This window comes from Bubalus bubalis, chromosome 12, assembly GCF_019923935.1.
Source record: "Bubalus bubalis isolate 160015118507 breed Murrah chromosome 12, NDDB_SH_1, whole genome shotgun sequence".
Classification (NCBI taxonomy): Eukaryota; Metazoa; Chordata; class Mammalia; order Artiodactyla; family Bovidae; genus Bubalus; species Bubalus bubalis.
The window spans coordinates 95,735,488-95,748,569 of NC_059168.1; positions in this window are offsets into that span (position 1 = coordinate 95,735,488).

Below are 13,082 nucleotides of genomic sequence, written 5' to 3' on the forward strand. Positions count from 1 at the left end.
GTCCACGTTCCAGGACAGTTGGCAGCACCAGCAGAAGGTAGTCATTCATTCCATCAAAGTTTATCGATCACCTGTTATATGCTGGCCACTGCACTGGCACTGATTCCTCAGGCTCAGCCAAGAGCTTCATCTTTGAGGCAAACACGTCCCAGCTGTTTCTGCCCCTCTGACCATAAACAGTCACAAAGTTGGCTCTACCTCTGACATCTTGCTCCCATCTACTAGCTCATGTAATTGTCATGACTCTGTAGAGGAGGGATTATTAGCCCCATTTTACAGATGAGGAAACTGAGGCTCACCAAGGTGAAATGACTGGCTTAGTGTCACACAAAAATAGGGAGTGAAGCAGAGCTAGGCAACCCAGGACGGAATGGCATTATTTACAGTGTCACATGCCTCTCCGTCCAGAACTATGAAGGGTTGAGATTGCAGGGTCTGGGATCAGATGAAACCTGGTCAAATTTTTTGCCCCACTTCCCCCTAGCTGTATGACCTTGGCGAGTTACTGAGAACTCTGAGTCTTACTCTCCTCATCAGTGCAATGGGCACAGGTGCTATGATCCTGCCATGGTGGTGTAGTGTAGAGGCAAGGAGCCCATGAAGCCTGGGAGCGCAGAGCCCAGGCTTGGAGCCTCTCGTCTCCTCTAGAGAGAGAGGCTGTTTTTTATACGAGAAGACAAAGAGTTTCTCCCAGTCATCTTTTGCCATCTGCCAACTCCCAACAGGATATAATTATTCAAATTGAATAAATGTTTGCTGAATGAGACTTGGACTTCCTTTAAGGTTCAGAGCAGACTGAACTGTAGAAGGATAGGGATGGGGGTCAGAGAGGGGCGTGGCTGTGGGCTGCTGTGCCGGGCCACGCCTGCCTCGTATTAAATTCAAAGCGCTCACGTAGGAATACTCATTCTTCCATCCATTAAACAAACGTTATTTTGTGCCAGGCTTGCTCTGGTGCTGGAGTTACTGTGAGTGCAGAGCAAGGCAAACTCAGTCCTCCAGGCCCAGAGATCACACCTGGGAATGAGAGACAGATGGGAGCGAGAGAGGCCTGGGAAGAGGCTTTTGCTGGACGGAGGGTGATGATGGCTGCCTGGATGAAGATGGAGTGGCCCTGATGAGCCACGTGGAAGTGTAGAGAGTAACAGGCTCAGAGAGGTAAAGCAACTTGCCTAAGGCCACACAGCTAAGAGGTGGCAGAGTTGTTCTGCTCTCAGGCTGCACCTGACCCTGCTTATCTTGAGCTGCCTGAAACAGCATGGTCACTCTAAGTTCTGAGCGACCCATATGTGGCTCTGGCAAAAAAAAAAAAAAATGGTGTTTGAAAAACACTGCACATGTCAGTCCTTCCTGGCGCATGGTACATGGTACCCACTGAGGGTTCTGGGGGTTCCTGCAGGAAAAGAACCTGCTTAGCCTGCATCCTCCTGGGCTTCTACTCCAGGCAGTGGAAGCACCTTGGCCAAGTTGATGCCTTCAGGGGATCAAAGTGCTCAGCTCTGGTGGGCCCCTCCCAGAATGCTCTGGAAACCAGAGACTAGTCAGTGGTAAGAGCTCAAAGGGCCGAGGAGGACCATGACAGCTCAGGCAAGCTTCCTGGAGGAGGAGGTCCTGGAGTCACACCAGCAAGGACAGCTCAGCTCAGGAATCTGCAGGGAGGCTGTGGACATGATGGCGATGAGCTATGGCTTGAGGGGCCAAAGGGGCCCTGTTCAAATCCTGGCTCTGCTCTTAGTCACTATGTGACCTTGGGGAAATGACAGGACTCCTCTGAGCCTCGATTTCCTCATCTGTAAAATGGGATCATGCCAGAACCTCAGGTGATTCTCAAGGCTTTAGCCCAGGGTGGCTGGGAGGACCACTCCACCACTGAGAGTGTCAATCTGACAATGGAGAAGGAGGGCTGTTCACACTTTTTTTTTTCCCTCTGAAGAACTGGAGACTCTGTAAAATATTCCTTGACCTGAAAAAGCCCCAACTGGACGCTCCTGTGGGTCTGTTACAGACACGACTTTGCAAATCAGATGTGACAGGCGAATGTGTGCCAAGATGGTGGGCAGCTGTTCGGCGGTAGGGAAGGGGCTGCTTAGAGACCCTCATGGCCTCCTTCGAGAGCAGACGCCGCCAGGCTCGCTGTGCCCCGAGCACAGGTGTGTGAGGACGTGTGCCCTGCTCGGGGGGAGCGGGGATGGGCAGGGGCAGGCGGCTCATGGAGTAAACGCTCCCTCACACACACATACACACCACACGTATCACACACACCGTGTACACCACACACACATATCACACACACACATACCAGAGACTAGTGCCACACACGCCATACACAAACACCACACACACTACACAGTCATACCACACCACACACACACTCAGATGATTCACTCCCTGTTATACACACCACACACACTCACACCACACTCACCCCACACACTCACATCAGACACACTCACACCACACACACCATACACCATATGTTACACACACCACACTCACTTGCACCACACACACATGCCTTACACACCATGTGCACTGCACACACACTCACACCACACACACACACCCTCACACAGCCCACCATTCCCCAGAGACGCTGTGGTTGGAGGGAAGCCTCGCCTCCCTCATGCCCATGTGGAGGAGGTGGCCCACGACAGGGAGCACTGAGGTTGGAGTCAGAAGCAGATCCTCCTCACGGGGCAAAGCCTCTTTAGCCTTTAGGTCTTGTTACTGTGGAAGGCTGCCACGAGCTTCTGCTTCAGGGGAATTTTGAGAATACTGTTTGAGTAGGTAGTTAGCACAGTGGTTGGTACACGGCAACTGCTGAAGAGATCCATGGACTCTACCTGCCCCACTTCCTCTGCTCTGGTGACTGGGGTCCAGCCCCGATCCCTGTGTCCTGGGAACGCTGCCATTCACAGCAGCCCACCCCCAGCCACAGGGATTGGCCAGAAGATAAACATGTGGCTGCCGCCAGGCCAACCAGACCCCTGTCCTGTCCTGTGTATATGCATGGGGATAAGAAGTCCCTCCTTTTGAGGTTTCAAAGCCTGGAACAGTCTGGAGCTGACCTGGAGGATGCCCTTCTTGGGGCAGAGAGTGAGGTCCAGACAGGGGACAGCAGAGTTGCGGGTGATCAGGGTGACGCAGGCGTCGGCCAAAGGTCTGTCTGCTGCTGACACACACGCTGATGAAAGGCTGGTCTTATGGGAGGCGAGTGTCAGCTCAGCACTGCTCTGTGAGAGCCTAGGACGTCGGTCCTGTTCCCAAGAGCCCCTCACAGCATCCTAAGGAGGGGCACAGATTAGACCCTCCCCAAAGACAAAGGCTTCCTTTCCTAACACGGATGGGAGAGAACAGTGATCTGGGCAGAAGCCCTCAGGAGTCCTACCTTCCACAGTACAGGGAGGATTTATTGGGTATGATCAACACGACCATTTGGCAGAGGTCTTTGTGCACACTGAGCTCCTGGGCCTCAAGGTGCCCCAGCAGCGAGGACTCCTAAGTCCACAGGGAGCCGAGGAGCCCTTTCTCACTCACACTGATTCACATGGATAGGGTTGGACTCTCTGGCCACTCTCCTTCCACTTGCTTGATTTCTTCCTCTTGGGGTTTCTTGCCTTAGAATCTGGCCTCCCCCGGCGTCCACCAGCTTGCCATCTTCCAGTTGGATCCACCGGATCCAGGAGTGTTCCCAGCCCCCAGCTGCAAAGGGTTCTCTGAGGGGAAGGATGTGTCTGCCTCCACTCTTGTTCCACTTCTGTCACCCATGCTCCAGGGACTCTCTTGGCCCTGTTGTCCATGAGTTCCCAAAGGGAGGCTCTGAGTCAGCTCATTTCTGTACCTTCTGGGCCCGAGCTGGGCTTGGCACAAGGTAGGCACTAGTGAGCACTTCTTGACTGAAGGTTGAGCACTTACATTCCTCAGAGTTAGAGAACTCACTCCGCACCAGGAAGCTAAATCATTGGTGGCTGCTTGGAGAGGGATCCCTTGGGCCTGTTCTGGGGCAGGCTCAAGGGGAATCCCTACCTGGACCCCGGGTCCTCCCAGTATCACACACTGGCAGCATCTTCCTCCCACCAGGCCTTCCTTCTCACCAGGTTGGAGATGTACTTTGTAAATCTAGGTTAACAAGCCCACTGCTTTCATTGCAGACACTGGTCGGAGCCCAAAGTGCAGTCCATCTCCTTCGATCAATGCATTATATCACCCCTGAAAGTGATTAGAAAGCAGAGGCATCATCTCACTGGATTTCAGGGCTCCATACTGTAAATTTCTCATTCTGGTTAATGATCGCTTAGACGGATGGCCAGGCGAGCCTTTCACCACACATCGAGTTGTGTGCTGGGTCTTCTCACCACGAAGGCTTTGTTATTTCTGACCCCATTTCACAGATGGGTGCTCAGAGACATGGAGGGATTCACTCAGGAGCCTGGCGTGGTGACCCACGGCAGGGGGTGTGGGCAGGCCAGAGCAGCCCGAGACCCCAGAGTTCAAGGCTGGTGGGCTGGGTGCCCCAGGCAGCCCTCAGCCCTCAGCCCTTGAGCCCAGGGAGGCATGACATCCCCACCCTGCTTTCCACCCAGACGGCCATGAACACTCCTCCCTGTCATTTTCAGAGCCTCCCCTGGCTGTCCTTGGCTTTGCTCCAAGAGGGAACTGGTGGGACTAGTGGGAAGCTACAGCCCATGGGCCAATCATGGGGCTTTGCAGAGACACCCTCGGGCATCTCTATGGCTGGGGGATGAGGTCTTAGTCTAGGAACTGGAGTGGGGATACAGATCAGTTAAAATGATCTGCTCTGGCTCCCATACGTCATCACCCTGGAGCCCTTAGCCAGGCCAGCCAGTGCATCCTGGCGGTCACCTCTGCAAAGCTGATAACCTCCCCTTTCATAACATAGTCTGTGCACTGACTCCGACATGGCCCCATTTTGGACCATGGACTGCAGAACTCAGGCTTCTGACTATGGCCGGTGCCAGGCCATCTGGCACCCCGACCTGGGCTGCTGTGAGGAGTCCTCCCATAAAGCCATCCCTGTGTTTACGTGATAAAATCACAGCCACGCCAGCAAGGAAATTGAGACTTCTGACACCTCCCAGGACTCCAGGGTTTGGCTCAGATACTCCTCAGCCCAGAGGAATAACTCCCACAATGGGGATGGGCACAGGTTTGGGGGTAACCTAATTCTAGAACTTTCTCTCCTAATTTACAGCCTTCCCCAGCCCTTTCCTCTAACGCACAGCAGCTAAGCCCTTAGAAGAACCAAGGGCTTGAAGAATGCTAAAAATTTAATGTATGTTAAAAGGATATTAAATTCTAAACTGAAATTTACATGGGAATATGACATTAAAATATTTTTAGCTTTCAGGAAGCTGGGGGCTGGAATGCTATAATATAGACGAATTTTATCATTTTAAAAAGAATTAGCCTCACAGTATTTCTTATGTATTCATAGAGTTAATGCATGAAGATATGAACCCTGCCTGGGGCTACTCAGCAAGGCAGGCAGTGCTGGTGAGGGGAGAGGGCTGGTGGTAGGGCCCTGGGAGGGGGGCCTAGGCCCCCAGCTGGATGGGTTAAGGGACTTCCCTGGGGTTCTGGAGATGCCCTCTGAGGCCTACTGGCAGGGGGAGGCCTTGGCACACATGTTCCCAGTACGTGACTTGGCACCATCTCCATGGCTACTTGTTGCTGCTGTTGTATAGTTGGAAGGTTGTGTTTGACTCTCTGTGATCATGGACTGCAGCACATCAGGCTTCCCTGTCCTTCACTATCTCCCAGAGTTTGTTCAAACTCATGTCCATTGAGTCGGTGATGCCATCGAATCACCTCATCCTCTGTCGCCACCTTCTCCTCCCGCCCTCAATCTTTCCCAGTATCAGGGTCTTTTCCAATGAGTTGGCTCTTCGCATCAGGTGGCCACAGTATTGGAGCTTCAGCATCAGTCCTTCCAATAAATATTCAGGGTTGATTTCCTTTAAGATTGACTGGTTTGATTGTCTTGCTGTCCAAGGGACTCCCCAGCTCCACAGTTCGAAAGCATCAGTTCATCTTTCAACTTTCTTTATGGTCCAACTCTGACCGTTGACAACTGGCTACTTGTTACTCACCCCCTACGGTGCACCAAGTCAGTGACACTGAAGATGAGATTTTGTCCCAGTTGTGCAGCTGAGAAGATGGCTCAGAGAGGTTGAGTCATGAGTCCAAGGTTACACAGCAAGAAAACAGATTTTCATTCCTTCTTCTGCAGATTCTTAGCTCAGTCTTGAGGCTGACCCTCACCCACCTGGCCACCCCCTCCCTCAGTGGCTCCCAGTGGGTGGAGCAGGGCTTCCCTGGGTCCCAGCCCTGGCCTGCAATCCACCCCCACTACAGCTGCTGGCTCTCATCTGTCCAAGGCCTCTCAGATAAAGTGCACCCTCCTTGCCAGGTGAGGGGGCTTAGAGGAGTCAGCCCCTATGTCTCTGCTGCAGCCTGAGGGTCAGGCCCTGCCCAGGCCCTGGGCTCAGATGTTTGTGGGCTGAAAGGGTCAGTTCATGTAGCAAGTGCTTGCTGCTACCACCTCCAGGCCAGGCCCTGGGCTGGACCCAAAGATAACTCAGGCCTACCCTATCCCCTAGTACTGGGGTTTGCTTTCAGGAAGTCTGTGACTGAGTTTTTTCCAGAAAGAGTCTTTGGGAGGCCAGGAAAAGAGGGCTGGGAGATGTGACTGTGCCTTAACAGTTCAAGTGTGTGAGGCTCCAGGATTGAACCCGGGTCTCAGGGGCACATTGTTTAGCCACGTTGTGCCTTCCCCACTGGTCTGCGGGGTCAGGGCATCGGAGACAGGAGCTGGGGGAGGGTGAGAGGCAGGCACCATGTGACCAGACACCAGGCGACTTGAGGGTCATCGAGCTGAGGCTGAGCCCACAGTGTCCTGGGAGAGGGCGGGAGGCCTTGAACGACAGATGGGAAGGGAGACGTTTTCCGTTCACTGCCATAGGGTCCCATCTCGCTGGTGGCCGCCTGGCCACCAGTCTTCAGAGACAGCGTCTGGCTTCTGAATGAGGAGGGGGGCAGACAGAGGTGGGTCCCTGACTCAGCTGCCCCTCCGCCCGCCCACCTCTGCTCCAGGCACCGTCTCAGAGCAGAGTCACACAGACTCCGCAAGTGACAGCAAAGCCCCATCTGCCAGAGGTCACGGTGGAGGCAGGCCAGGCACAGCCGGCGGTGCCAGCTGGATGTCGTCCCTGGGAAGCCACGCGCCCAGAGCCCGCACCTCCGAGATGAGCTGTCTTGCTGTCTCCATTTTATTGACGGGAACACTGATGCTCCAAGAGATGACACGTGTCCTCAGTCACCCTGCTGATCAAGGCAGGGCTGGGATTCCTGCCTGGGCTCTGTGACTTCAGGCCATGGCTGGGTCCTGGTTGCCCTCAGGAGCTCCCCGGCCCCCTCTGGGTGGTGACAGCTGAGCGGCCCAGCAGGCAGTCCCCCACCCCAACTGGGACAGGGCGAGGAGCGGGGCTCAGCCTGGCTGAGCTGTGATCCCAGGAGACATCACCAGCCAGGCCAGGAAATGACCACTTGCTGCCCGGCGGCCACCTCCCAGCCGCCACCCCTCCGGGAGGTCACTCATTGGCAGTTAAAAATCTATTGTGACTTGTCAGAAAAATGAATAAATGGGCACATTATTTTTTCATTCCAGACCTCAGCATCTGTTTGTCTAATCAGGAAGGAGAGTGGGGAAGTCGGCAAGGGCTGCCGTGTGCGTTTTATGTAAGTTTTCCTCTGTCAGAGGAGTTTAAATGGGTAATGAACAGGCCGTGGTGATTTGAAATATAATCCCATTACGCTGACGAGATTACGGGCCTCCGAGACTTCACAAATCACTCTTAGGGCTTTTGCAGCAAACACCACCCTGCTGGGATTCTGCGTTTAAGCAGAGGTGTTTGGTGGGAACACAATGTGACAGGCTTAACCCTTTCCCTCTCCTGCCTGCCTTTCCAGAGAGCAGGGGCCTCTCCATGGGGCCTCGGGGAACCTTCAGGATCCAGGGCAGTTGGGCTGCTTCAGATGGAGGCCCAATAGGGCTGGGGACAGCATGGGGGGTGGGTGGGAGGTGGGGAAACCTCTCCATCACTTTCCAACTGCATGGCCTTAGCTGAGGCTTCTCTTTGCCTCAGTTTCCTCATCTAGAAAATGGGGATTCGGTGGGCCTGAGGCTAGACCCCGGAAACGGTGAATAAAAGAGTAGCTGACCTTGGTCGAGAGCCTCATAAGAGGCAGGGGGTGGGCACTGACAAAGTGTGAAATTAGCTTATGTTCATCAGCGTGGGAGGCGTGACTGTGGTCCCACATGTGATTTCAGGGGTAGGTACGGGGTAGACTTTTCAATTTGAACAGTTATGTGTGTATGGATTATTTATTTATTTGGTGGTGTTGGGTCCTAGTTGAGGCACACAGGATCTGTATGTAGTTGTAGCATGTGGGATCTAGTTTCCTGACCAGGGATTGAACCTGGGCCCCCTGCACTGGGAGCCTGGAGTCTTAGCCACTGGACCACCAGGGAAGTCCCAGTTATGGTTTTATTGTAATGTACACCAACATGCATACATGCTGCACATCGAATCCATGACTCCACAGCCATTCTTGTTTAGGATGAGGTTTAAGGTAGAGAAACTTCCTTGGCTTTATTAGGGCTTCCATGATAGTTTAGTTGGTAAAGAATCCATCTGCAATGCGGGAGACCCATGTTCAATTCCTGGGTTGGGAAGATCCCCTGAAGAAGGGAAAGGCTACCCACTCCAGTATTCTGGCCTGGAGAATTCTATGGACTGTTTAGTCCATGGGGTCACAAAGAGTCGGACACGGCTGAGCAACCTTCACTTTAAGGTAGAGAAGGCTTCCTTGGTGGCTCAGGCAGTAAAGAATCTGCCTGCAATGCGGGAAACCTGGGATTGATCCCTGGATTGGGAAGATCCCTTGGAGAAGGGTATGGCTACCCACTCCAGTATTCTTGCCTGAGAAATCCCAGGATAGAGGAGCCTGGCGCGCTACAGTCCATGGGATCTCAAAGAGTCGGACACGACTGAGCAACTAACACTTTAAGGTAGAGAACAGTGTTAGCCTGGATCAGTTTAAAGGGAAAATATTTCACTGCAGATGAGGTGCAATCTTGGGGGGAGGCCTGTGAATGGGCATCTTTGGTGGCAGACATTGTGATTGCTTATAAGCACTTGTGACTCCCCATCCTCGGATGGTCACATCCCTCTGTCCCCTTGAAGGAGGCAGCCCCAGGTGGCTGATTCTGTTCAATGAAATGTGAGCGAAGGTGGGAAGGGTTGCTTTTGACCCACAGCATCTCATTGTTGCTGCCCTTCTCTAGCCCTTCTGTCCCCTGCCCAGGCTTCAGTGGAAAACCAAGGATGGCGGGACCATACTCTGACGAGAAATAAGCCTTTGCTGTGTTAAAGCCACTGGGGCCTTTGGGCTGTTGGTGTCACTGTAGCCCAGCCCGTCTGGCCTGGTAAACTCATCCAGTCCTCACAAGGCTCCTTGGAAGAAGGCTTTATTGTCCCATTTTACAGAAGAGAAGACTGAGGCTCAAAGAAGTAAAGCAGCTCATCCGAGGACACACCGACCAGGAGACAACTGCAATCTGGGCGCTGTCTGCCTGCCCCCAGGGGCTGCTTTCATAGGAGGGCGCTCAGTGAGCGTTCATGTCACGGAATCAGTCGGCAAGGAAGGACAGGAGGGCAGGGCCCCCGAGGCTGGCTCTGGGACTTGGGCAGGGTGCAGGCCTGCAGAGCAGGGCCCCCAAATCCAGCTATCTGTCCCCAGGGCAGAGGGCTAAAGCCCGGCTCCTGCGTGGCCCCCTTCCAGACACCGAGGAAGCTGGTCTTGGCAGTTGTCATGGCAGCTTCTTTGGACTCTGGAACTCCAGGAGGGGACAGCTCGGGCCTGGCCAGGTTCCCTCTCAGGGAGGGCACTGCTGGAGAACGTGGCATCTGGGCAATTGGAGTAAGTGAGATGATGGACGCCGACATCGTGTGGCCACTTATCAGGGGTTCACGCACCATGCGCTGGGCACGTGCCATCTCACTGTCTTGCTTCCAGTGCTGCAAGTGGGCGTCTCACCCCACCATACAGACGGATCCGGCCTCGTATCTGGAGGAACGAGGCTGCGGGGTACAGGACGGGGATTTGGGCCGGGTTTGGGGCCAGGCTCAGCCTGTGACCCAGCCCACACCCGGCCCGTGGTCCCCGCAAGGCTCTGGGGTGGGTGTGCTGCTTGTGCCCAGTGACGAGGCTCAGCTCACGGGCCCGGGTGTGGGGGCTGGCTCTGCCCCCGGTTCTGCCCCCTGAGCCCTCTGACCCCGTCTCTGCCCCCTGACCCCGAGCCAGGAAGCCCCTACTTTCTCCTTCTTTTCCTGCGGCTTCTCCTTCTGGAAGGAGGCACACAGCCCTAGGAAGCACCAGAGGAGGTGGTGGGAGCCGTGCCAGGAGCTGAGACGATCCTGCCAGGGCTGCCAGGAGGCCGCGGTGGTCCCTTGGGGCACCAATGTGGGCACAGGGAGCAGACCGGGGGCGGGGGGGCAGAGGCACCGGCTCTCCTCCCCGCTTTGCCTCCTCTCCCGTCTCAGGGCCCCTTCTCTGGCCCCCGTGGCCGCGCCATCCTCGCTGTTGGGGAAGCTCAGACGCTGCTGACGCTGGGCCCGGTGGTGACGCCACAGCATCTCCTCCCAGGGACACTGGGAAGCGGGGGCTTCCTTCTCCCCTGGGAGCTGCAGCGGCTCAAGAAGCCAACCCTGTCCCGCTCAGCAGGGCTGCCAAGGGGCCTGATGAGATGGCCCGGCCTGGCGCTGTCTGCTGCCCCCCCACATCTCATGTCCCCAGGTCCCCAGCCCCCTGTGGATCCCACTGCCCTTCTCTCCACCAGCACCTGCCAGGCCCAGGCTGGTCCCCACCCGACTCGCACGGTGCTCACTGCGGGGCAGCCTGGGGGTTCACCCGCCATCCCTTGGCCTCACCGGGCTGTGAGCGTCACGATGACCAGGTCAGGTCTCTGCTCCCTTCTATCCTGAGGTCTCCCAGTCCTTCAGCTGGGGAACTGGGGACCCCGGGGGGCAGCTGGCAGGTTTGAGGGACGTGACAGCGGAGGGAAGCCCCTTCCAGCTTTTTAACCCATGGAGAGAAGACTCGGAGGGTTATCAGCGTCGTCTCCACCTAGCTGAGGGGCCTCCCAAGGCAGTGGGGACACTGGTCCCGGGGACCAGGGAGGAGAGGGGTCAGGAGGAGCTGCTGCTCCAGGTGGGGAGAGAGGCCCGGCATGGGGGGCTGAGGAGTCCTGGGGAGGGGAGACCGAAGAGGCCAATGAGGGCAAGTGCTGACCTGAGGGCAGCGTGCTGTCTGCAGGCCGAGGACCAGCACCTGGGAGGGAACGTCCACTTGCTGCTCCAGGGAGGGGGCTGGATGGAGCGAGCTCAGCGATCCTCAGCTCTTAGGGTTCTTGTCTAGACACAGTGGAGCTCCTGCAGGTTGTGCAGGACAGAAACTTCTGGAAGGAAGTCTGGGCTCACTGTGATTCTGAGACCTTCAAGACATTCTCCAGAAGGGTCTGCAGGGACCACCTACTCCAGCACCTGCACTAACAGATGAGGAAACCGAGGCCCCAGGAGGCAGCGCCCAGCAGATCTGCAGCCTGTGGCCGTGGAGGGCAGGCCCGGAGTCTCAGGGCACAGCTCCTGTTCATCCGCTTTTGTGTCCTGGATGGAAGGCGAGATCCTTCCGAGCCCCGAGTCCTCATCCCTGGAATGGTGGTGGTGGTGACAGAACCTGCCCGAGGCTGGCCGCAGTCACCTGGGCCTGTGCATATTCACAAGGGGCCGGCGCACAGCCTGCCTGACGATGGGGACAGCTCAGTAACCCGTGGAGGCCAGGGCTCCAGGGACCACTGCTTGGGCCTGTCAGCCATCCAGACTCGGTAAAGGCCCCGTCCCGAGTCACCATCAGGTTAGTGAGGGGCACCCTGGGGCCAGGTCAGGGGACACGCTGGAAGGTGGGGGCAGGGCCCGTTGGGTCACTTGAGTGTAACCCGGGTGTGCCAAGCTGCTTGGTAAAGCCCGGGAGACAGGTAAGAGATGCTCACGGTCTTACTTTAAAATCCAGGTGTGGGCTGTGAGAGAAGCAGAGGAAAAACTGAGTTTTACCAGTCTCGGTGGACCTGGGCAATGGTTAGTGTTTCTCTTAAATCACTCCTTCAAGTGTGTGCTGTGTCAACTGCACGGAGCTCTATTCCATGATACTAGAACGGTGTTGCTTCTGTAATGGAAGGAGGTGATGATTTCAATGTCAGCCTTCAGTGAAGAGGATCATCCTGTCTTGCTCAGGATTAAAGGAGACCCACGGAGCGTTTCAGAGCCGCTTGGTACATCAACTGTCAGCAAACGTCATCACCCAGCGTGATCCATGGTGGTCACCGTTCTTTACCAACCTGTGTTCGAGACTTAAAGAATTCAAAGCAATACGCAGAAGGTGTTTATGACTTTTATTTTAATATTGAATATGTCACAAGATTTAATGACCAAATTAGTCATTTATATTTTTCAAAGATATCTAAATATAAAATTGCTAAAAATTCAAATACAGATAGCAAGCTACAAATAATATTTCTTTTGTTTCTGGGGTGGGTAGCAATGGAAGACATTAGAAAAGGGTGCTTCTGTTGGCTGAACAAAGATCAGAATGAAGGCGGAATTCACTAGGACGGCCCTGTGCAAATGGACCCTCGAATGTCAGAGGCTGTTTCAGCCATGTCGCTTCCTGTACGACAGTTAAAAAGAAATATTTTTGAAATGCAGTTCCTCGGTGAAACCTCGGTCCCGCCACCCTGGCCGGGGACTGAGCGAGCGGACGTCACCCTGGGAGGGACCACCGAGGCAGCAGGCTGGCCTGAGGGGTGGGTGTCAGCAGATGCCCATTCCCTGCCCCCACCCCGGGAGCGGGACCCCTGGCAGCAGCTCCCCCACCCCGAGGTCTGCGGTGAGGTGCAAGCAGTGGCTTTCCCGCCGCTGAGCCCCGGGGGCAGGCACTGTGAAGAC